At 36.4% G+C, this 25,505-nt stretch overlaps 1 protein-coding gene across 3 annotated transcripts in view; it reads right to left on the bottom strand.

Annotated features, from left to right (window-relative positions):
- LRBA (LPS responsive beige-like anchor protein) overlaps positions 1-25,505 on the bottom strand; it is a 409,112-nt gene that overhangs the window by 218,793 nt on the left and 164,814 nt on the right. The gene's annotated exons all lie outside the window — the stretch shown is intronic.

Below are 25,505 nucleotides of genomic sequence, written 5' to 3'. Positions count from 1 at the left end.
CGCTCTCCCCTTGTAGTTGCACGTTTTCATTCTGCTTATCCTATGAAACCTGCGCCTTAGTATTCTTTGGGGGGGCGGTATGTCATGTTCACTGTTTCAATGTGCCTGGTACATCGTAACACTTCACATGTCATTTGCTACTCCCGTATTTGATTTGTAACACTTCACGTGTCAGCTGTTAATTGCGTGTTTGATTTGCGGGGAAGGAAGGCTTCCATACCCCAGACTGTTATCTCTGGGCTGAGGGAATGGAATGTGTTTGGGTTTTCTCAAATGCTCAAGGTTGCTTTCCCAGGGATGGTGAAGACAGTTACTGGCACCTGGGGTGGTGGTGGTTAGAACGGCTGGGGGGGGGAGGCCTTACGTTTTGAGCCGAGGGTTCTTAATTTGTATTTGGCGCGCTTTTGCTCATTCTCAGCTTTCTCTGTACTTGCATACTAATCCTTCAATAAACCAGATTTCATAGAGTCCACTTGTGAGCCTGGTTTTGTTAGGTTAGGCAACCATTACACTGGGTCACTAAATTCTCAAAGCTCCTTTCTCTCTACAAAGAAAGAAAAGGACAATCTTTTTTTGGAAATCCCTTTGAACTAGCAATTTCTTAAATTTTTACTCATTTTTTACTGTTGGGTTATAGGCCCACTGATATGAGCACCCAAAGTGATTTCACTGTCTCTTGTTTGAGGGAATAGACTGGAGTTTGTGAATGACAGTGAATGTGATCCTCAACTGAGAGAAAGGCCCATTAAATACTGAGTTCAATCCTTAGGATTGGTGCGTTTTCAGAGCAAAAATGGTTGCTCAACCCTGCCTAGATTCATGCAGGGTTCTAACTCTACTTCGCTTGTTTACTCATGATAAAAAAGGAAAGCATGGATATGCCTTCGCCCTCTCCAGTGACAACAGGGAACTAATTCAAACAGTGCTTTGGAAAATACAGGTGCTAACACTGATGAATTGGCTAAGCCCCCTCTCCTGGGACTAAAGGATGAATACTTCTAAAAGTAAAGGCTTAAGCAGTCCCTGTTTAAAACAGAAGCTTTGCAGATCAGAGACTCTCCCCTGCAGCCTCATAAATTGCTATTAGTTATGTTGACATGGGAAATGTCTCAGTCTCACTTTACATGTGCTTACCTTCAGATATCCAACAGTTACACAACTGGCACAATGGGATCTCTTACCCACTCATTTTGTATATATTGTTAAATGATTGTAAATCAAATTTTAATGAAGGACAATATAAAGTACTTTTATTAAAGAAATAAATTCCAGGAACAAGCAGTAAAATATGAACTATATGTAGACTTCACTGGGAATATTATACATTAGATGTTAAAGGCCACTGATATTGGAGATCACATGTAGTAAAACTGGGTGCCAACCCTTCTTTGACATCAACGGAGTACCAACCAATCCAACTCACATGCTTTTGCTTTTAAATCAAACCATTATTCTGTAAGCCATTTTCAATCACTACTATCAGAATGGGTTTCTCTCTATATTAGGAAGTTTTATAAATTTCTGTGTCCACAGGAAGGCAGCTGTATAATCAAAATGCTATAACTTGATGCCTGTAAGTACACACATGCACTTATATTTCCTATTTACCCAATAATAAGCAACCCATGGTGCCTTGTGCCCATTCTTTTCTGCCTAAAATTGTGCTGCTGAATTTGAGTGGCAAACCACATGAAACAGCGATTTGTGATTTCCTACCAATTTTTTTTTTCATGAAAGACATGGAAAAGTCATTTAAGCATATTTTCATACTAAATCTAAAATAATAAATCACTAGAGCCTAAAAAAAAAATCCTCCTAAATTCTGCCCCTATTTATTTTTGTCATGTCATAATACAGGATCTTGGCCATTGTGGCCTTCTCCAGCCTCATCAACTGCTTAGGTTTGGCTGCCAAAAGTTGTCCTGTATCTAACAGATATAAATTCTGGAATTTCAGAATCACATACATTATTATGAAGCAGGGTCTGTACCTCCGTAGTAACAATCAAATGTCCAAAGTACTCAGCATGCTGTGTAATTTTATCCTTTTCTGAAAAATCGTATCACAATTGGCTTTGAAACTGGAATCAATTTCCAAAATGGTTTGCCACTTTGGTATGGAATGTATTGTTTCACTAATGTACGATCAATACGCACTGAACAAGTGGAACTAAGTATCTAGATTATCAAGTTGTGCAAATCTTTTAAAAGAGGTTCTTTGCAATGCATGGAGGCAAGTACAAAGCCCTTCTCTCCAAAACATTACAACTGCCATGATTTCTACAGTGCTTTAAAAGCTGTTACCAGCTGTATCCACATGTGTGTACATGCACAGCCACTAGCAAGAATAGAAGCAGTTTCTGAAGCAGCTTCATGGGACTAGAAAAGATATAACTGCTTTAATGATTCAAACAGAGATGGTTTGTTTGTACTCTTACACATTGCCAATCACATTTTTCAAATAATTTGTAAGTAGATTATGGTAAATGTAACTAGAGGTATCTAACCAAGGATTCTGCAGGGCATCAAAAGAATGAAGAATAAGTAAAGCAATGTGGAAGAGTTGCTTGGGATTTAGGGAGAAAAGAAAGATTAAACCAAAATTTTAAGATTAAACCTAAAATTTATAAAGAAGAAGATAATATAACTGAGAGGATTTTGATTGAGATGGAATATAAAAGTAATAAATAAATTTGGACAACTGTCAAAGTCAGTATTTCTATCATAAAGCAAAAATAATATAATTTCTGCAACAGTTCTGCAACAGTAGAGGAAAACCATCCTTTAAATGTTATGAATCATTATATTATTGCCTGTAAATGAAATGCAAATCCAAAAAGTGATGGCTTGTTTTTGTGTACATATTCTCTGTGCTACACTAAAGGATCACCAGCTTGCCCCAGCATGAGTATGGCAGCTGATCATTTCTAGGGAGCAGGAATGCATGACATCATTCTCCCCCTGCCCACTGAGAAGGCAACCTCCAATCACAGAAACATGCTTGCCAGCTAGTGCCAGCACAAGCAGTGTTCTCCTGCTGTGCTTTATTTCATTGTAGGCAAATGCCTCACTCCAACTGGCTACTGAGCATTGTGGCAGGAATGGTATTCCCCTTCTGTCACTAGCTATTCTCCACAACCATCTTCTATATACTACTAAAACTCTTGTGACTGTAATCTTTAACTGGACTAAATGGTGCATTGTAGGGCAACCATTTTCAAACCAAAGTACCTCAAATAGGCCAAAATCCAGTGCCCATGACTCCCATGGAATTGAAATCTGGCAAATGTTATAAAACATTTTATGTCATAAAAATGATCCAAGAACATTTTATGACATAAAACATTTTCTGTGGTCAGCTTCTAATGTATGACTGCTATACAGATCAACACTGGCTACTTTCAAGGCAGATACATCTCTCCCTGAATTTTTAAGAACTTTTCCAGTACATTAGAAGCTCTGCCGTTGTTGAAGGCATTGAGGAATCTGGTAAGGAGATTTATTTATTTATTTTTAATTTTATTTATTGTTCAAATTTTGTTATTGCCCATTGAAGATATTCAGCTCCCTTTGTTCTACCCCCCCCCCCCCCCAGAAAAGTGGCAGGCAGTTCTGTGCGTCAGTCAAGCAGGAGGAGGAGAAGGCTGCACTGGGCTCTCCTGAGGGTTGTGAGCAGAGGGCAAATGGCACAAGCCTATATTATATGTGGAAAGGAGGGAGGGAAGGAGGGATAAATGAAGGAAGGAATTAAGGAAGAGGGAGGGAGGGAGGGAAGGAAGGGAGGGGGGAGGGGGAGGAAAAGAAGGAAGGAAGGAAGGAAGGAAGGAAGGAAGGAAGGAAGGAAGGAAGGAAGGAGAAAGGAAGATTTTTTTTTTACTAGTAAATTTTATTAGGTTTCAGGAGAAGAATAAAAACTACAAAAAAAAACCCTACAGAGAAATAAAAAAACTAAAAAAGTGCAGAAACACAAGATATTTTTTTTCAAATTTACAAAAAGATGTGGCTTCTGACTTTTAATAGCAAGGATATACAAAAATTTCCATAATCAATCTCTTGCTCTATATCAAACCAAAACACATTATTTCTATAAGTAATTCCACATAATGAAAATCACTAAGTACAGTTACTCCTCCCCCTTATAATAGAGAAAAAAAAGTTCATATAAACCACCTAAGCATCTTTCTCCCCTCCAAAAGATAAAACATATTTAATTATTCCCTTCCTACCACTATTCTATAATTTCTGTCTACTATAATAAGAATCAAATTTAAAAGTACATTAAGTTGTCTGCTATTATACTTAATAGTACAACAATTTTAATAATCCAAATCTTAATAACCCCAAAAAACAAAGACAATTCAAAACAGTAATTCCATATTTTTAAAAGGGAATATCATCAATCAAATTCTTAAAGCAAACCAGATAAACATTCTTTAAAATTCCACCATCTTGGGAGTCATAGTAAATGTAGACTATGCAGAACACCAGGACATCTCTATTCCAAGGTAGAGTCAGGAACATTCAAAAGGAATTTCTTAAGGCAGTTTTATTTACACCTGGTTTATGCATGGGAATCAAACAGCTTAAACATCCTTGGAAATACAAATTAAGGACATCCAGAAGCTTATGTTATGAAGTAAACATAAGAGCTACCAGCAACATAGGAAGTTTTTAGAGGCACTATTCCAGTGGACAAATATAAGAAAGGAAAAAAGGATGGAGGAAAAAAAAGATGCAGGAAAACCATGACTTGCAATCACCTCAGCATTCATTCAGACCTAATTTGCAAAACAACTCTGTAAACATGTTGTTATTTAAGCATGTATTTTGTCTTAACAATGAAACATTGCATTCAGTTTTATTGAAAAGTAACTTATTAGAGAACAAAAACAGCTAGCACACACACACATATATCTACACACACACACACACACACACACACACACACAGTATTTCTATAACAGTGCCTGTTATCCTTACTCTCTCACTTTCTTAAAAGGAATAGTCTGATTTTCACAGCCATCACTTTAACACCTTCCTTCATCAGCAAGTCCTAGGTTCATGGTCAGTGCTTGGTTTCCTAGCAACTTCCTCACCAGTACAGAAGTAATAAAGAAAAAGACAAATGCAGGAAGTAGAAAAGAATGATGGTTTCAGTACTCTCTTCCAGCTACAGGAATGAAACCACTACAAGGAATTGTAAAGGAAATCATATGATATGCATTTACAAAGTTTTTAAAACTGGAACAGGGAAACTATACATTTAAACATAATGGAAGGCAGTCCAAAGGAGACCCAGTGGGATTAAGAATCTCAGCCAAAAACTGAAAGAGAGATGAGTGGAGAAACATGCCAGAATGACAGCATTTGCCAGGAGCTCCAACAGAAGGAAGAGAAAAAAGTGCATGCCCCTGAGCATCACTGTGGAGCTGCCTGAAAAGAAAACCAGCCTCATTCAGGTGGGATTTCCTTTCCTCAGATAAAAATGACAGTACCAGCACAATCTGATTTCTGTATAAAAGGGCACTTAAAGATAAAGAAGCAAAGAAGAAACATCTGCTTAACATGCAGCAGACTATAACACAGTAACCAGGGGAATAATTCAGGGCAGACTAAAAAGGGACAAGAGGGCAACTAACAGCCACCATCACAGGTCTATCTTATGTCTCAGTTACTCTTTTCATCATCATCATCATCATCATCATCATCATCATCATCATCATCATCATCATCATATTATTATTATTATTATTATTATTCAGGAGCCTTGCTGAGTTCTTTAAAAATTAGCTATTGCTTAATGGATAAGCCAAACATATTCAAAGCACCAAACAATTCTGAAATGATTTCTATCAACGTATTTTGTTTATTATAGAAACTAGTACCAAAACTTCTAACAGTAATGCATTATTAGATATTACTTGATATATACATGAGTGTACTAAACTATGCTATTTGGATAGTTGTTTCATCTGGCCAGCTCTTAAACAGCAAGTACAGATAAATAAAACCAAAGTTAGTGATCTACCAGCTTCACAGAAATGAGGTTTAGCAAGACACTAAAAAATTAACATTGATTACAGTGTATAATAAAAGCATTTAAAACTAAAGGATTAGCCATTTACCATGACACCTATGTCTGTTGACTGACCCATCTTCATTAATTAGTTTGACTGTTTGAAAACCATCACTCAGTTAAGATTCATGACAGACAAGACTTTCCAGAGAAGAGGCATACACCTACACTTCACTGGGACTCAATGAAAATAGCATCTAACTTCTGATGGAGAAGATAGATAACCTCCTTTTGTAAATGTTCAAGCAGTTTATGCTTTATCACCCTCTGAGAAATTGTGAGAAGAAATATGCACATTTGTGGGAATCCTTTCTGCTAATTCGGAATGTCAGTGTAGTGGCAAGAAACTATTTTACAATCATTTCTTACAGAGTAGAACTAACATTCTAGAATGCCACAAACAAATAATGTAAAAAAATTCTATTCTATTCCATTTCCTTATTATAGACACACTTGGGATTAATGTTTTAAAAAATCAGCTGGATAAAAATAAGATAAAAATTCTAAAAGCAGTCAAAGTATTCAGAGACAATGCTTATTTCTGAATTTCTGCTTTTGAATTTCCACCAAACTCGTGCTTTTACACATTTTTAAAGTATGTTATCTGTCAAAAAGAATAAAATGATGTGTATTTACTTTATAGGTGTTCTCATTTAGACCTCTGTTTGTCACTTGACAGTTACACTCATATATATTTTACTGCTTTAAGTGCTCCTTATGCTAGGTTTCCCTTCTCTGATTTCTCTGCTCCAACTGCAAGGGGTGAACAAAGAAGGTAGATGTTTTCAACAGTGATCAATCTCAACTTTATCTCTGTCTGCAGGATTCCTTTACCATCATTTCTTGAGGCACGTTTCATAAAACTAATCAAGAGGTGGTTTCCGGCTCTCTCAGTATAACATAGTTTAGTTGCTACTGTTGTTGCCTTTGCCCCTTCATTCCATTTCTTTTACAGTAAAGTATACAGTAAGTTACTACAGTATGTTTGGTTTTCAAAATACGCCATGTTCTGTCCCACTATCAAATTTAACTTACACTGCCCACATTGTTCTGCAAACTGTATCAAGCTGTAAACAGGATTTTAAGTTAAAGTACTTTAAAAAAAGCACTCACATCCTACTTACTTAATAATACCCTATATCATTGAACAACCATACTGGTTCTGATTAAGCAACAACTTGGGCTTTTGTTTTCTGTACGTATGTTTTCCTTTACTAAAACAAAGAAAAGAGAAGCAGTACAATATGAAGCATTTGGTTTCTTTCTATGTTAGAAATGCTATTGCTCCATAAGATACCACTTTGCTGAAATGTTTTCTCAAATGTCCAAGAAAGATAAAATAAAGAGAAGAGTGTATCTTCTTTACTATTGAATAATGCAAATTTACAATCTGTGCAGCTACTGCATTTCCCATGGCAGGTTACATATGCTTATTAGAAGTAAAAAGAAAAATAATATACATCTAGCACCAATAAATCTGACTAATCAAAGCTATAATCCTTACAAAAATCATTAAGTCTAGAGGAAAGGCTAAAAGAAAAAAAAGAACATGTCTATTATTACTGTGACTAAATGGGATTAGTCAATCCTCAGGAGAAAAAGAAATTATGAATTAAGCGAAGTCTGAATGCTAAAGAAATTTGTGGGAAGAGAAATGCAAATGGTTTCCTAATTATCTGCAACCTATTAACATGCAATTCTGATTACTTGCAATTAAAGTTCCCTTAAATGTTATGACAAAAAGTCATTGAAACATAGAAAATTATCTGCTAATTATTGCACTGTAATGAGTAAACTTAATGTGTATTTTCAGTACAAGCTCAATAGATAATGAAAATATTGTATATAATATTGCCTGAAATTGAACTTAAGAATGCTACATGCTGGCTCATATTACATTAAAGGACCCCATAGGAAATGTGGTCGCCTGCATGCCTTAAAACTATAACCCGCAAATTTAACAGTGAAAGAATAACTCTAGAAATGCCAGTATGTATCATCTGAAAGGCCATTTCAAACCATTATATTACAATGTTGTCTTTCTCTGTACCATTATTATATTATTATTCAATCCAGTGCAGGATGAAAGTCCAATAATTCAAGATTATAAACCATAATTTATCATACTAGTCCAGTGTGGGTTGGTAGACAGATCTTTTTGATTTCCCAATCTAGGATTGAGATAGTGACTAGCACCAAGCATCACCCAATTTGCTTCCATGCCTAAGGAAGAACTAGAACATGAGTCTTCCTGCTCCTAGTCCAGCACCTTAACCATTACCTCCTCTGTTGTGTGTGTGTGTGTGTGTCACTCACATCCTACAGATTAGCCATAAAGATATCTTATATAACTACACAAATTGTTCTGTCCTTGGATTAAAAAGCAACAAATAAACATCAAAAGAAATTCTCAAACTCTTTCAATGGCAGGATTCAAAATATAGCACAGGAATGGATAGGATATAGATGGCTCCCAGCTTCCATTAGACCAGCCAGCATCCCGGCCTACGGAGAATTACAGTTAATAATACTGAAATATCAGTTTTCCAAGGCCTATTCATCCACTTCCCTTTTTATATAGTTCTCACTGCAGTTGACAAAAGAAGGACAGTAGATGCAGAACCTCAAACCAGTTGTAGAAATAAGGCATTAATATTTGACTATTCCTTTCTATTTCTCTGCCAGATGATTATAGCATGTGCATGGTGCTCTCATTCAAGTGATTTTCTTCAAAAATCTCTACAAATTTCCAGCTCTTTTTCAAATGTTCAGTTTCTTTTACCCAGAAAGAGCAAGTTAAAACTGTCTGCAGAAGGTGTAAGTGTTTTTGAAGAATAGCAGAGTAGCCTCGACATTAAGCAGATATTCTTGCTTTGTAACTTTGTGGAGAATCTTTTTAAAAGGGTCAAATAGCTGTGTCAAGGCATTTTATCAGCATAAATAGCACACTGTCAATATACATAGCTAAATGTACTAACGACAACTTACTTGAAATAAAACACATCAATACTTTGGGAATGTCTTATTTTGGATATAACACAAAACGATTGTCATAACTATAGTTAAGAGCAAAATCCATACTGGAGCTTCCAAATATGATATGGTATACGATAGACAAAATATGGAGCCAATTTAATGTTTCCACTTTAGTTTCCCATCTGCTCAGGGCTTCACTTCTCAAGTTTATGTGTAAATTCAGATTCAGACATTAGAACAACAGAAGGCAGGACAAAATAGCCAGATGAAACAGATACTAGCTATGTTCTCACACTGCACTAAATCATTATTCATGAATGATCAACATACTAGTGAATGCTGTTTGATTACTCATGCATAGCTTTCAGCCAGTATGAGAAGCTAAAATAACCTTCAGGAAAAATTAATCATGTTTCTAAAGTTGGAGTCCAACAAACTGTGATTAACTTTCTAAATAACTTCTCCATAGCCACAGCAGAAGAAGAGAGGAACACACAAAGCCTGAGGTTTAGTATTAAACACAGATATGCAGAAAAACAATTTTAAGTGGCCCTAATAAAAATATATAGCTGCTAAATTATATGCACTTTCAAATGTGAAACCAATTACTACACAGGGCATGTACCTGAAAACCATGAAATATATTTTACACAAAACATCTCAAAATGAACAGTATTTTCTCATATTGCATCCAGATATTCTCCCAAATAACATACCAATCTATAATACAGGACAAGACATACCTGTAGACATTTATTTTTGAAACAGGAATTGGTCATTGCATGTCACATGGCTGTTTTAACCCAAGGAAAAAAAGGCTTCTGTACATGCATAAAATAAATGGCAGCTAAAGAATAAATTAGAGCCAAATCAGATATTTTCAAAAATTAAAATTTAATATATTAAATCTCTCATAAACATGTTTCATTGGAACAGCCTCCCCCCGAGATCCAAATAGTCCCTACCCTGTTGGTCTAACCCACAGGGACTGGGTTAATATGGGAGTTGGCACATGTATATTTGGGATATGAGTGTTATGGTGCTTTGGCTATATAACCATTTCAATTTGACTTGAGTTTTGCTATTTTTGTATGTTGTTGTTGTGAGCCACTCAGGGTTATATTGTACAAGATGGGTTGCTGTATAATTTTTAAAAAATAAATAAATAAATGTAAATGTGGTTTTCCTGGTTTTGCTCAAAAATTTATTTGAACAAACAGCATACCTTTACGTGGAAGAAGGATAAGCCATTTTACAGAAGCCTCTAGACTTTTAAACAGTAACATGCTTTCAAGGTTTTGGAAAAGACAAAAAGAGATCTACACTTTTATAGCACATATGAGTTCTTCAGTCTGGACTTTAATAATGTTGATAAACCCCTTACCCCACCCAAAAATGTGTCACAAATACCCTTGCTTTGACTGTTTCTTACGGGCTGCAGACAATCAGAAAACAAAATAATGCAAACACCATCATAACAAAAACTCTAAGGCTCTTGCTTAAAGGTTGCTGCAATGCACACATGAGAAATCAAACACATATTCCTTTACCATAATGCCAAGAACTCTGTACAGACATACTTAGACTGAGTAGTAAAAAAAAAAGGAAATATCTAGCTATACAAGAGCACAACTGAATTTTATTCATGATACCACTCACATTTAGCCCTGATCACAAAAGAAACATTCCTATGTTGTGTGTGCGCGCACACAGCATAAAAGTATATTAGTGGATTGTACACAATATATTTTAAAAGAAAACTAGTTTTACCCCCAAGTTATTTTCAGTCTTCTTTCTGCACCCCTCCATTCTATGATCTGATGTTTTATGTGCCATTATTTTGCTTTTACTACACAGAGAAGAGCTGGCTCCCAAAGATAAAGGAGACTTTTGGTAAATGGTGAAGGTAAAGAAATAAATGACCCACTTGGTTAGTGTGTAATTACACTGCCTGAGATTGTAACAATCTATCACATGAGGGAGGATGACACCACTCTAAAGGGTTAGTCAAAGGAGATAGCCTTTGACTAACTACTGGGCACAGACAATCGATACTCTTTAGATATTGTTCGTTCGTTCTCTCTCTCTCTCTCTCAAAAAAAAAATGGAGTTCTAAAAAAAAAGTTTGAAAATAGCATCTCCCTTTCCCATTCAGATACTGATCAGAGACTCAACTTGACCTTATTCTGTAAAAGCAGTCCTTCTTCAAATGGTATACTGTATGCATCACATAAATCTTTGGCTATCTTAGAAAACTTTTAAATAGAGGCTTTTAAAAAAAATTGATTTGCTTTTGGAATTGTTGCTTGATTTTATTTGCATGTGCTGCAATGTTTCAACAGAATTACAGAACCATACAGTTAGAAAATGACCTTAGAGGGCAGCTAGTTCTTACTCACTGCAGGATCCACTACAGCAGGTTCCCCAAAGTGGTCAGTATTGACCCCCAAAGGTTGATGGAACTACCCGTTATTATTTGTAGTACTACTAGTTAAAGTAGTATTGATTAAATTATTTTCATATAATAAATGTTTGGTGTTGATGAATGATCTGAAACTTCATGAAGGGGTCAATAAGCTAAAGAGTTTGGGAACCCCTGCACTGGAGCATCTCTGATAGGGGAACATCCAGCTTCTGTTTGAAAACCTCCAGTGAAGAATTCATGAATGATATGACAGCATATTCCATGGGCTGAAAGCTGATTCAGTCAGGAGGTTTTTCTTGATGTCTAAGAACTTACTACCTTGTAATTCAGTGTGTTGTTTTTAGTCTTGCCCTTTGTGGTAACGGAAAACGAGTTTACTCCTTCAGGTATTTGAAGACAGTTATCTCCCCTTACTAGTCCTTGCTGTAAGCTATTCATACCTAGATTCTTTAACTCATAGAGCTTGCTTCTCAGACCCATCACCATCTTGGTAGCCGCTCCTGATCCTGTTCCATTTGTCACTATCTTATTTTGAAGTATAGTGCCCAGAACTGGCCTTAGTATTCCAGGTAGGGTCTGAACAGGGCACTGTCAAGTGGAACTATGACTCCTGTGATCTGGACTCCTGTTAAATTTGCTTTTTAGCAGCAGCATCAAGCTGCTGGCTCATATTTAACTTGTGGTTAACAAGGACACCCAGATCCCTTCTACATGTACTATTGCCAAGCCAGGTCACCCTCATTTTACCTTACATTTTTCCTACCCAGATGCAGACTTTTACATTTCTCCCTGTTAAATTCCACCCTATTCATTTCATCCCACTGCTCAAGCTGTCCAGATCTCTCCAAATCTTCTTTCTTATAAAATATTATGCTTCCCACATAGCTTTGTGTCATCTGCAAACTTCATAAGTATCCTCTTAACTCCCTCTATTTGGCCTCCTCCAATCTTCTGGGATGTCACTCACTAGTCCTGCAAGATTTCTCAAAGATTACTAAAAGTGGCTCCATGATCACTGCTGCTACTTGTAATCCATCTGACCCTGGAATTCATTAGCTAAGTTGTCTCTTAGCCCCTCCTTGTTTGTTCTAAGTTGCAGTTCCTTTGTTTCTCCCAATGGCATAATGCAGCTTGGGCTACATTTCCCTTCTGAGAGAAAGCAGAGGAAGAATAGGAATCTAGAAGTTCTGCCTTCTCACCATCACCCATTATTAATTCACCTTTTTTTCTCACAATGGACTTATATTCCCTTTGGTTTCGTTTATTTCTTACATACCCAAAGAATCTTTTGTTGTTTTTGGAATATCTTGCAAGCTGCAGCTCATTCTGAGTTTAAGCCTTTCTGACAACGTTTCTACAGTCTCGGGAGACAACCTCATATTCTTCTTGGGTTATGATTTTCCCCTTTCATTTGTCTTGTCTCTTTCTCTCTTTTGGAGAGATCTGCATGTATCCCATACATGTTTATATTAAGAGGAAAGGAGAGTTGTCAGTGGCTTTGAATAGTCTTGGTGACCTCTCTGTCCACATTCAATCAATTAATCAACCTTTATTACAATCAGAGACCAGTATAAGGGGAGTGGAGCACTATTTATATTTATAAATATAAATAGTGAAAATCTTAAAGGAATTATAAAGAAAAATACATAGATGGTATAAAAGATATGTAAATGTATAACACTGTATGTTGTAGCACAGTTAGCATATGAAGGTAACAGGATGGTATAAAATTGTCCCATGTGCCCTGGATATTTATGTAGCAGTGGTAGGATGAGACTAGTTTACATCCAGTTACAGGCACTTTGAGACAACAGATCTACCACAATGTCGTGACAGGTCTGCACTTAACTGCTTCAGTCCTTCAAAGCAGGGAATAATACACCACATCTTTCCTTTCTCAGGGAAGAATCTATGGGGACCCAATCTTCAATTCTTCAATCTACGGGGACCCAATTGTCTACAGGTAGTCCTCAGCTTATATCCATTCATTCAATGACCATTCAAAAATTACGGTCACTGAAAAAATGGATGTATGACTGGTCTTCGAGGTTACGACCATTGCAGGACCCCCCCAGTCATATGATCAAGATCTGGCTCACAATTACATTGCAAGGAGTCACGGTCACATGATTGCCATTTGAGACCTTCCTTGCTGGCTTGCCATAAACGAAGTCAATGGGGAAGCCAGCAGGGAAGGTTGCAAGTTGCTCCGGTAAGTCACTCCCACTTTTTCTCTTGCTTGCAGCACCCACCGCCCCACCGTGTGCAGATTCCTCTGGCCCTCCCTGGCCTCCTGCATGACCTGTGCTGGCCCTCACAGGACCTCCCTCAGCCTCCTCCACCCCCCACAACACCCCTATAGCAGCACCATGCTCCTTACTTGGAACTTCCGCCTCTTCCTGCTTAACAACCTGAGCATCTTGGGTTTACGACAGCAACCAGGCTGCCTGGGATTGCTGTTGTTAAGTGATGCAGTCACATAGCATCGCACTTTTAAACTGCATCACTTAGTGACAGCAATCCTGGTCCCAACTGCCAGAAGACTACCTATACTACAATCTATGGAGACCCAAGTGTCTACTACAATGTTTTGTGGTGTGCTCAAGTGGCTCTTGATCATGTTCTAGATGAACATCCTGGTACCAGTTCCTGAGTTCCTCTGGCACCAAGTGCCTCCTGGTCCTCTTGCATCTTTGGCTCACATTTTTCTACATGTTTGCCTCTGTCAAAGATTCTTCCCTCCCCCTTCCCCACTTTTGGGGTTCACTTCTCTGCCAGTCCTGGAGAGCTTCAACTGTCCTGTCTATGAATCTCTCATCTTCCTTGATGCATTTCAGTACAGCAGCTCTTGCAAGTCCGTTTACTTTCTCCTCTAATTAAGAAATGAGCTTGCGCTTGCAGACTGCAGCTAGTATAGTATGGATCCTTTTCAGACAGGAAGGCAGACATTGGATCATTGTAGGTCACAAATGATGCTTCCCTCACTCCTTCAGTCTTCCCTATTAACTCCCCTAGCCATTCTAAGTGAAGATGAGCTTGGACTAAAAAGACTGAAAAAAAGAGAAGAGGAAAAAAAAAAAGTCTCTCCATTCTGCGCCCCCCCCCCCCCCCCGCAAACTTCCCCTGCTGAACTCCCTTGCTGAACTCAAATTTGCTCATTTAGCAGACTCACTCTTGGGAAATTGGGTTCTTTATATGGTGCCTCAACTAGAGGCAGAAACCAGTTAGGCATAACCTAAAATTCTAATTATAGGATTGCAATCCATAAGTGTTTTCCACTATGTTTTTTTTTTCCTAAAAGATCACAAAATAATTTCTCGGTTTCTACTACTGTATACAATACAAACATAAATTAGATCACTGTTTTACTGGTAACTAACACGAATCAAAATTATAGAAAAAAGAATATTTTGCCAATTGGCTACTTTGAATTTGCACAGAACTCTCAAGTAAACTATATTTTCAAGAAAAATAGGACCAGTAAACAAATATTTCATTTTTTTATGTTATGTAGAAAATAAGAACATTACACAATGGAGGAATGGTTAGTGAAGATGACAGAACTAGCAGAAATGGCCAAATTGACATGTCTGATTAGGGAGAAGACAATAACTACATTCATTAATAATTGGAAACCCTTTGTGGACTTTTTGCTAAACATGGGGAAAAATGATTTATGAGTTTGATGATTAGAATGGGTAAAATATGGAAAGAAGGGAGTTATTATGTAATTTTAAAGAGAGAGGATAAAGTATAAATGTATTTATAACTGCTATAAAGATCGGAAGTCGCTCCTTTACATCTTTTTTTTCCTTTTCTATCTCTTCTCTATCTTTCTCTTTTTATCTATCTACCATCTTTCTTTTCTTTCTTTTCCTAAGTTTGTATTGCTTTTGTTCTGTAAAAAAAATCTTAATAAAAATTAATTTTAAAAAAACTATTTCTAATTAATTGTGTAGGCTTACTATGTAGATCACCTTCTGGACAGATTTCATTTAGAGAACTGAATAGCATTTCAGTTTGACATTAAATAATGGTATATATTATACCATTATTATAATATTATAATGGTATATATTATTTAATGTGAAAAGGAATGCCTATACTCAACAGTTGTGATTTAAAAAAAAACTGTTTTAAATAATTATTAGATCTGCATGCCAACAGGCACAGGAATAAATAGTATGAAAGATGCGTTATATCATCCTGATTATTATTTTTGGAATTTTTTTATCATTTATAAACATAGGACTAATGTTCTTTTCTAGTAAGTTGTTTATCCTTTCAAAACTTTTATGTTATACAAGCACATAAAAGAATAGCAAGTAGCCCTAACACATATTTATATGTATCTTTGTATTTGATAGATATCAACTACTCACCAGTTTTAGCAAAATACTATTATCAAAGAACTTCATGAATTTACAGGTGAGAATATATAAAGACTTTGAAATACTTTACAGATAGCTGAGGATCAGACCTATGATACCAAAAACTTCTGCCTCATAGTTGAATGAAGTTATCTAGGAACTTGCATGGTTACTTCTACTTAATTTTAAAAAAGGAGACAATCAAACTGAGCATACAGTACTTTTGTGGAAAATATAGCTTAGAAAAGTATATTAGAGCTGCTTTTGTTCTGCTCCTCAGTTTAAAATGGAAGCAAAACAATACTGCTTAAGATTTACGTATTTCAGGCTGGCCGAGGCAACCTGACAAGCACTTGGAAACTATTTAAGCAGTCAGTCAGTGGATGAAACTCTTCCCAAGTCTGCAGTACTACAGTACAACAAAAGCTTGATGTAAACAATATTAAAAAACATAAATCAACTTTATACAGGATTAAGATTATACATGTGAAAACAATGTGTTTTTATTTTGCATATTTACAAAATAATAAAAATGAAAATAAAAAAAATGAAAATACCAAGTATGTCCAGATATATTTCTGTTTTCTAGATAGTCAGATGTTAAGATTTTAAGGAAAATATGTACAAGTCCTTAATATCATGAAGGAAGCAACTCAATCTTTGGGACTTGATCTGGTTTACCCTTTAAAGAAAGAATGGAAAACTGAATATAGTCTGAGGGCCAATGTTAGTTTCCTATTAACCTGAGTTGGCAAAATGATTTCAGTAGGTGAGCTATAAGGAAATTTAGCTGGGCCTATTTAGTCATGTAATAGTTAGGGAAACAATACCTCACTGCCTGGTTATGAATACAGAAAAACATTTAAAGTACTTGTATGTGGAGCACAGGACAAAGAAGGGTGTGAGGTTTTGGAAGATTAGGCTATTTTGTTCAAGGGCCTTCAGATTAGCTCAATTTAGTGGGCTGTATTAGAGAATACAGAATTAATTATATTTTACAATATTGCCATATGGAAAAAGAGGGAAAACGCTGTGAGTTTCACTTCCTTTAATCTCTAAACAAAAGGTTATCTCATTCCATCCTCACCAAGATTCATTGTTCACCTTTGTCAGAAAAGTAAAAAAGGATCACCATTCTACTTGGCTTTTTATTCATTCATTATATTCATAAGCAAAACTGTTAAAGGAGGTAGGACTTGGTTTTGTACATGTTGCATTTTTTGTCAGGGTATCACAAATACTATCATGGGTAGCACTCTGAGCAGAGGCCACAATTTGGAATTCAGCCTGTATCTTGACAACTGGCAAAGTGCAGAAAAACAGATTACAAAATAAATTACCAGGCCTAAGTCTACACCTCTAGATCTGTACTTCTTGGAAAATGACCCTTTCCATGTCCAGAATTCATACATTCATGTTTGTCTGTCAACACTTCTCAGAGTAGAGAAGGAATGCTACATTTTTAAGGCCTTCAGTTCCTCAAAGGAGGTATGAATCATTAAGATGGATGATCTAGTTCCGGAAACATAAATGGCTTCAGTTCAATCCCAGGCAAAGCTAGAAAAAGTTCATTGCTTGGAGCTTTCCGTGGTCCTGAAACTAGTGGCCTATTTAGCATACCCTTCGGGCACTGAGTCAAGATCACAGAGCATCTAGTCAAACACATTACAATATAGAGAAATACAAACCCTGTCCCTCACTAGCAATCAGCCTTTTTCGGACGCAGAACTTATTATTAACCAGCAAACCAGACAACAGTGATAAGATTTTAACACATACATTAATTTTTCCCTATCTTATATGCACACATACTATTTTATCATTTTTTAAAAAATTCCTCAATAAAGAATAATGATCAGTTGGGGCAACCCACCTAACATTATACCTAAACAATGCTTATGTTATCTTGCCGCTAAGGTCCTTTTTTTCTTACAGAAGCAGAAGCATTAATTTCTAAAGATGAAGCAGCAGCAAAGGATACATGTTAAGAAAAGATCTGAGAATTTATGCTTAGATTTTAACAAAATAATTGCCAGTGGATTATTCAGAAATGATATTTTATTTGCTTTAGGTTAGCACACATAAGATTTTTACAAAAAAATCATGCCTGATCCTTTCCTGCTGCTGGCATGATCCCATTGCTCTTGAAATGTAGAACAGCAAACACCTTATTCTCTTGAAATTCCTCTCCAAACCTCTCTGCTTTGTGCGGGGGGGAAGGGTCAGGCAAAGGCGAGACTGCTTACAGGAATCATTTTCTCCTCCGCCCCCGCAGAGCAGAGATTGGAGAGAGAGAGATTTCAAGAGAGTAAGGTTTTTGCTCTTTTATGCATCAAGAGCAATGAGATCATGCCAGCAGCAGGAAAGAGTCAAGTAAAGGAGAGATTTCCAAAAGAAATTGCATTGCTTTTGATGTGTACAAGACAGTAAGCAGGTACTCGAGCATTCCAAAGGGTGGGGAGTGGTTAGGAAGCAAACAAAAGCCTAAGGTGTAAAACTAACTAGTCTTGTCTCTTTCAAGCCAGAAAGCACAGTTACACTTCATTTAGCAGCGGTGTTGCCACTCCCAATTAGGGTCGTTAAGCAAGGATTCAGCCGTTTTGGGATGTTCTGAATTTTATCAATTCTCGGAATTTTATCAGAACTTCATGCTGGTTCTGCAGATATATACAGTAAAAGGGTTTTAAATAAACAAATGACACTAAACACTCACAGAATCTTGCAAGTTTGAATGTGCTTTTTTCTTCACTGTTTTATCTTCAGGAGAATTAGGAGAAGTGGCTGTCTGAGGTATTTTTGCAAACTACTTTCTTGGTATCGGCTCAAGTTTCATCTATCTGATCATTCACTTGGTAGCAGATCTTCCCTCTGTTCTTCAATGCCATCCTCTTTATTCACTATGTTCTATGCATCTGATTGCCCTTTAATTAAATTGATTGAACTGTGAATTACTTTTTCACACTAGCACATCTGGTGTTGAAGAACTTTATGAAATAAACTAAAGCACTAAACTTTGGTGTTATTTATTCACTCAGACTGCCTTTATGTATCAGTAGCTCCCACATGAAGTTATGATAACATTTGTGGCAAAGATGCAAACATTCAGAAAATCCTATGAAATTACTGTTTTCAGAGAACAGTATGCACTGTGATGAAAAGTTCAAATGAAAGAGAAATATGTTTGTATGAAGAGAAAACAAGATAATTTATGTCCAAGAAATCAGATTCAAACAAGGATTACTTGTTTACCCTTAGAGGTTTTTGCTTATTACCTTATTCTACTTGTCAACAAGCTTGAGGTTTTAAAGAAAGACTTCCATTTTAAATAAAAATGCTTAAAATGTTATTTTAAATAATTCGACATTTTACATCTTAAATGCTGATACACATCAATAATACAAGTGTTAATCATTCAGTTGAAAAAGGGATGGGATACTTATTTAGCCTAAGAGCTCCATTAGCAATATTAGCACATAATTTGCGCAGGCATAAGTACATGCAATGTCATGGGTACAATAGGCAAGTCTGATCACACCAAATGTCTCTTCATCCAGGATGTGTTGGCCAGATGTTATCACCAGTACCAAATGCTCAAAACTGTGATACAAGCTGCATAAGATAGGCTAAGCATTTATTATCAAGAAAATTAACAGTTATTCTTTCCTTCCTAGAAACAGGTCTTACCATAATCTCAAACAAACGAGAAGATATCTCTGCTATTAGTGAAGGGGTATCAGTAGCTGCAACTCTCTTGTAGGAAAAATATTATTTCAAGAAGAAAATCTTGAAAATACATGACAGGCCTATTCAAAATCTTGAATATACAGCTACAGGGAGTAATAATTATTCTGTAATTGCTAGTTGTCCTGCAGCTGGGGACACATCTTTAAGTTGGTCTTTTGAAACGTTTTAATGATATTCTTATTATACTGTATGTCTATTGTTATTTGATTATTATTTCATTATATTAACTATATTTGTATTTTATTCTTTTTCTTTTTAATCTCCTGGAAAGAGGAGAAAAAAGAAAGGAAAGGAAGTGCTCTGTTCTTTGCCATTAGTTATAGACCTTTAGGGAATTTCACCACTTCTATCCAAGCATTAAGTCACCACCAAAGAAATCAGCGAAGTCTAACTAGTATGGTATAAATGATGATTTACAGTCTACTGTTTTTCCCATTTTACTCTGATTCCATATGAGAGATAATTTTATGATCTGAGGTGACAGTTTATAATCTTCCTCTTTTGCTTCCTTTCTTAGGACAATATTCACAAAATAGAAGAAAAATATAATTAACAAATTGCAAACAGAAGAGCATAGAATTTCAACTAAATATGCAGCTCATCAGAGATAAATGCACTAAACCCAGATAAGTTGGATGGAAAAATATGGGTGATATGTTAATATACTAGTTTCATAAACTATGATTATTCTTGTTTTAGCATGTTTATTTGGTATCCTGAGTCTCTGGAGATGGGCAGGATATAATGTTAGCCAATAAATAAAGCTTCCCATATTTTGCCACCAGAACTATCTGCACTATTAAATATTCTGTCTTGGTGCACTGTGTTGCTTTATAATAAGCTATAGCATCAGCTTTACTCTATAAAGCCCTATATGACTTAGTATCAAGGTACCTTCAAGACTTTTTCCTTCAATTAGAATCATTCTGTCAAATATGAGTATCTCAGGGAAGAATTGCTTGTTATTCCCCACTACTGTGAAACCAAAAGGGCTGAGTCTAGGAGGATGTGCCTCTCTGTGAATGGCCGCCATATTATGGAACAGTCCTCCCTTGGAAATTAGCCCTGCTCTGATACAGTTGGCTTCCTGGAAGCAGGTTAAAACACACTCTTCCGGGGGGCTTTTTAATTAGTTGAAGAACATTGTAGCATGTTTTAGATTGCTCCAGTTTGGACAGGAGTTTTATATTTGCATTTATGTTTTGGTACGTGTCCAAGAGTTTATGGTTGTGGTGTTTTAAACATCAAATCAATAATAAAAAAATATTTTCTGTTGGAATCAGTGTCTCCTGTATGGAACAATAACATGAGTACTGAGCAAAAAAGAAGGACCTTTGTGACAATGAATCTCCAGATAAATTCTAGAAAAGAAGGATTCAAAAGGAAAACGACTGTGGAAGCTGTGAGCCTTGGATGGCCATGTGTTCTGCCATGTGTGCCCAGACAGTCCACATTGCACAGCATGTATCTTCAACTGTTGGTTGCATGTAATTAGGGAACTACTGTCTCTGTTAAACACTATAGCTTGTGTTTAACAGAGAATTGTCAGGAAGCACTTGAACAAGTTTTCAATTTTTAATTTTCAAGATCATTTATCTGTATATTAGAATTCTAAAAAAATATGTGTCTCCTGTTGATGACCTATGCATAATTATTAATTTTGAAAAACCTTGAAGAATAGGTTACATAAATGAAGGAAAGCAAAGCTGCTGGGGATAAGGAAGAACTAGGGAACTATGGACCAATCAATTTGACAACAAATTCTGGGAAGCTTCAAGAACAGATCATAAATACATCCAAAATACACTGAAAATTTTAAAACCACCTATAGAAATGTCACTGCAGCACCAGACATTTCCTCAGAAGCCAAAATAATCACTTTTCAAAATGTGAGGCTAAAAAAGATTGCCCATCCTTATCTAAACAAGGCTGATAAATGAGAGCATGAATTAAATATTGCATGAACGAGAGCATTACTTTACATATTTTCTAGAGAAAATAAGAACTTAGCTCTCTTTTCATGGTCTAATTCTGTTTTGTCAGATTTAGGTTGGTTTATTTATTTTATTTTATTTTTCTATCCCGCCTTTACTATTTTTATAAATAATTCAAGGCGATGAACATACCAAATACTCCTTCCTCCTCCTATCTCCCAGCAACAACATCCCTGTGAGGTGAGTTGTGCTGAGAGACAGAGACTGGCCCAAGATCACCCAGCCAGCTTTCATGCCTAAGGCGTGACTACAACTCTCAGTCTCCTGGTTTCTAGCCCATTGTCTTAATGACTAGACCAAACTGGCTCTCTTAATCTCTGGTTAATATTATGAATCTATACAGGATGGTACACAGGTTAAACTATCAACTCCAGACACCTAGCAGATCTAAATTGTTTCCTAAATAAACATGGAGATTGTCTTGCTTTCTCTGTCAGTAACACTGTTGAAGTCTGCCTGATCTATGGAATATGGAGAAGCCCATATGGAAGACACACTTCCTGTTAAGTTTATTATTCTCTTCTACTGAGCCAATCCCCTGATTTAATGGAGAGAATGCTGAAGCAGAAGTGAACTGATACATGATAGAGATTCTCTTGGTCAATAAGAACGATTATCAGGGATTGGGGTATTCTCTATTCTGGGTGAAGTTGCAATCCCTCTGAATTATCTGGAAATACTTCTTGATCTTCAATAGTTTCTGGATTCTCAAGTAACTCTGCCAGAAAAGAGTGCAATTGCACACTTACATCTAGCTGCAACCATTTTAAAGCTAGAAGACCTGGCAAGAATCACCCTTAGTTACCTCTTGGGTGACTATTGCACTGTGCTGTATGCAGTGATACACTTGAATCTCCAGAAATTTTAGTTCAATTGCGCTAAAATGCAGCAGTTAAACTGCTGTTGGTGTTATAAAATTTGCAGTGTTTGCCAAAAATAATTTAAGATGTTAAACTTTAAATCTTTAAATGGTTTCAAAGCTATCTGAAGAACTATCTCAATATGAGCCAGTCTGGATGCTAAGATCAGCAGCAGAGGCCCTAAATATGCCTTCTCTTTATAGGATCCATTTCTTTGGTACACAAAACAGGGCCTTGTGATAAGTCTGCTCTGTTTCATTAGCTCTTCATATATCCCTGCATCCCTGAAAAACTTAAACTATCTCTGTACTAGATCTCTTCCTCTGCTATAAAGAACTGCTAATATAAGACAGTAATAGATTCTCATATGACATAGTGCTCATAGGAGAAGGGAGAGGCAGCAGATACAGAGTTACAGAAGAGGGCAGTCTTTACCAATCCAAGATGAAATACCACAGAGAATTCTGGAAAGAGGAAGTATGGTTATGGAAGTGATGGCAGACAACTAAAGGTACTACACTGGTTTGAATGGATTTGGTTCTAGTGGCTATTGAACATGCCCTGTTGATCTTAACCCAGAGAAAGAATGATTAGTTAGCCTAAAATGGTTTGGGCAGTTTTTTGTACTATCAAAGGCTCATCTGTCCCTGAATGGGATGAAGTCCACATAGTTTTTGAGGGTGAGATCCACAGGAGGATTTCTGAAAAGGAGAACCACTGTAGTATCTAAATACCAATGGTAATGTGTCAGAAGATAGTTGGAAGAAAAAAGACCAAAGGTTTACCTGTCAGATGGTTATAAGTAGGATCCACACCAGTTGCTAATTCATCTGACTGTGAGATATGGAAAATTGCCACTAATTATGTAAGTCCTTTTCTTCAATCTAGATAAATAGAGTAGTCCTTGTGTTTAAGAACTAGAGGGGTGTGCATACGCTAAGTATACATATATGTTAAGCTCATATCATAACCTAGTAAGCTAGGATGTGCTTACTTAGAGTTGTTCTGAGGCTAAAAGTTAAGAGACTAGGAAGAAAAATGCTTGCTTTGTACTTTGCATCAGGCTGTGTCAAGATATCAGTCAGGAAGAGGAACATCTCTGAAAGAACAGAGAACAATTAGAGAGGCTTGAACCCTGGAAAAGTGAAACCGCTTAACTCGACTTATGGAGCTTGGCTGAAATTGCTTCTTACTGTCTATTAAATTAATTTTTAAAAAGTGTGGGTAAAGAGGGTTTTGACTCCTTTCCACTCTTTACCCAAGTCTCTTAAATCATTTGTCACTTATTTTGTGAGATGGGCGGCTATATAAATTTGATAAATAAACAAACAAACAAATAAATCAAAGTAAAATAAATCAAAGTAATTTGTAATTATTTCAACTGTTTTTATGGTATTTTAAGTATTTGTGCTGGATTTTTATTATTGTTATAATGGTTAGGTCCTTTGGATACTCTGTGAACAGAAAAGTAGGATATAAGCCATCATCGCCATTGTCATCATCAGTACCATCACATTTTAAAAACAAACAAGGCAGTTCAATTCAAGATATTTCCTAAATATGACAGATGAAAAATAATCACTGCTCTCTAAAAACATGTTCTCTTGCTGCTCTCAAATACTAAATACCTTTATTAATATAACTAAAAACAGAAAGATGGTGAAATAGAATAAGGTTTCTTCTTACCAGCAACATTAAAAATGCAGCTTGGTTTTCCCTTTCCTTAGAGTCTGGATTTTAAAAAATGACACACTACAAGATAAAATAGTAACGCTAATATTGATAGTTTGTCCATTACAGGTCAGCTAACTGTCCACTGAAACAGTTACAAAGCTGTTAGTTTCGATTTCACAAGGCCAATCAATACAGAGGCATACTGTTTCAATTTTGCCTGCATTGATTTTTTTTTATAACACCCCAACCTTATAGCATTCATCTTTCTGAAAGAAGGAAGATTTGATTTACTGAAGAAAAATTGGAGAGAGCATCACAAAGATTTTACCGGCAAGCTAGTGACACTGGAGGGGGGGAAGAAAGATAAATGTCTCTAGGCAGAGACGCCTCTTGCTTGAAGGCATCCATTAAAACACATTCAACCAATATGAAATGGACTTTTCTTAAGCAATTGAAATCTGAGCCCAAACTCAGCCCCCTAAACTAATCAGAAGCATTTGGGAATCTTGATATACAGAGGTTCTCTTAAAATTCAAAAAATAATTTACGTCTGCAACTCTACCTATGCATTTTTCTGAGGAGAGGAGACACCGCCCCCCCAATATCAAGAGTGAATTTCCATGGTACATTAGTCAGCCTATTAGAATGCAATGAAGGACGATATGAGAAAAGGGTAGTATGTCCTCAGAGATTTCCATCCAGTGTTCTCCATCATCTCTCCTCATCCTTCTTACATTCAGCCACTTTACCAGGTGTCATCGACATGAAAGATGATTTGTCTCCTGACCCAAATAAACACAATGCCTGCTCTATGCACTACCAAAAAAAAAAAATTACTTCTGCCACTCTGCTCATTTGTGGCCTCTTTTCTGCTTATTCTCCTACTCTTATCAGACTCCTTCAGTTTTCACCTGAGCCTCACTGCAGGTGACAGTAATGTATGGATGAACAGGTATTTGTCCCATTATTTCTTGAAACCTCCACGCATTTGGGGAGGTGGAATACAGTGACAGTAAAGGGCACAGATATCAAACTGGTGAGGGGGGAAAACCTTCTCTGCATGTCAAGGCAATACCATGACTTTAAAATTTAGTGAAGGGGGAAAAACACTTTCTTCTCTCCTGGCAAAAGCTACTGTAAGCTGGATATTGAGACACAAATTGCATTCAGGCAGGTCAGGAAGTGTCAAAAGATATTAGATTCCTGCTGTGAGGAAACAACAATTCCCATCTGCTTCTGAAAAAATATTTTCATTTTCAGATTTTATTGAACAGAAACTTTGGGGAATATGATTACATAAAGGGTATTAAGCACAGCAAATATAACATGTTCAGAATGGATATCTTCATCATTGTTATTCATAAAGTAAGAAGCAGGTTTTATTTGG

Source organism: Candoia aspera, chromosome 8, assembly GCF_035149785.1.
Source record: "Candoia aspera isolate rCanAsp1 chromosome 8, rCanAsp1.hap2, whole genome shotgun sequence".
NCBI classification, from domain to species: domain Eukaryota; kingdom Metazoa; phylum Chordata; class Lepidosauria; order Squamata; family Boidae; genus Candoia; species Candoia aspera.
The sequence above is the reverse complement of the archived record's forward strand: the minus strand, read 5'-3'. Positions and strand labels throughout refer to the sequence as shown.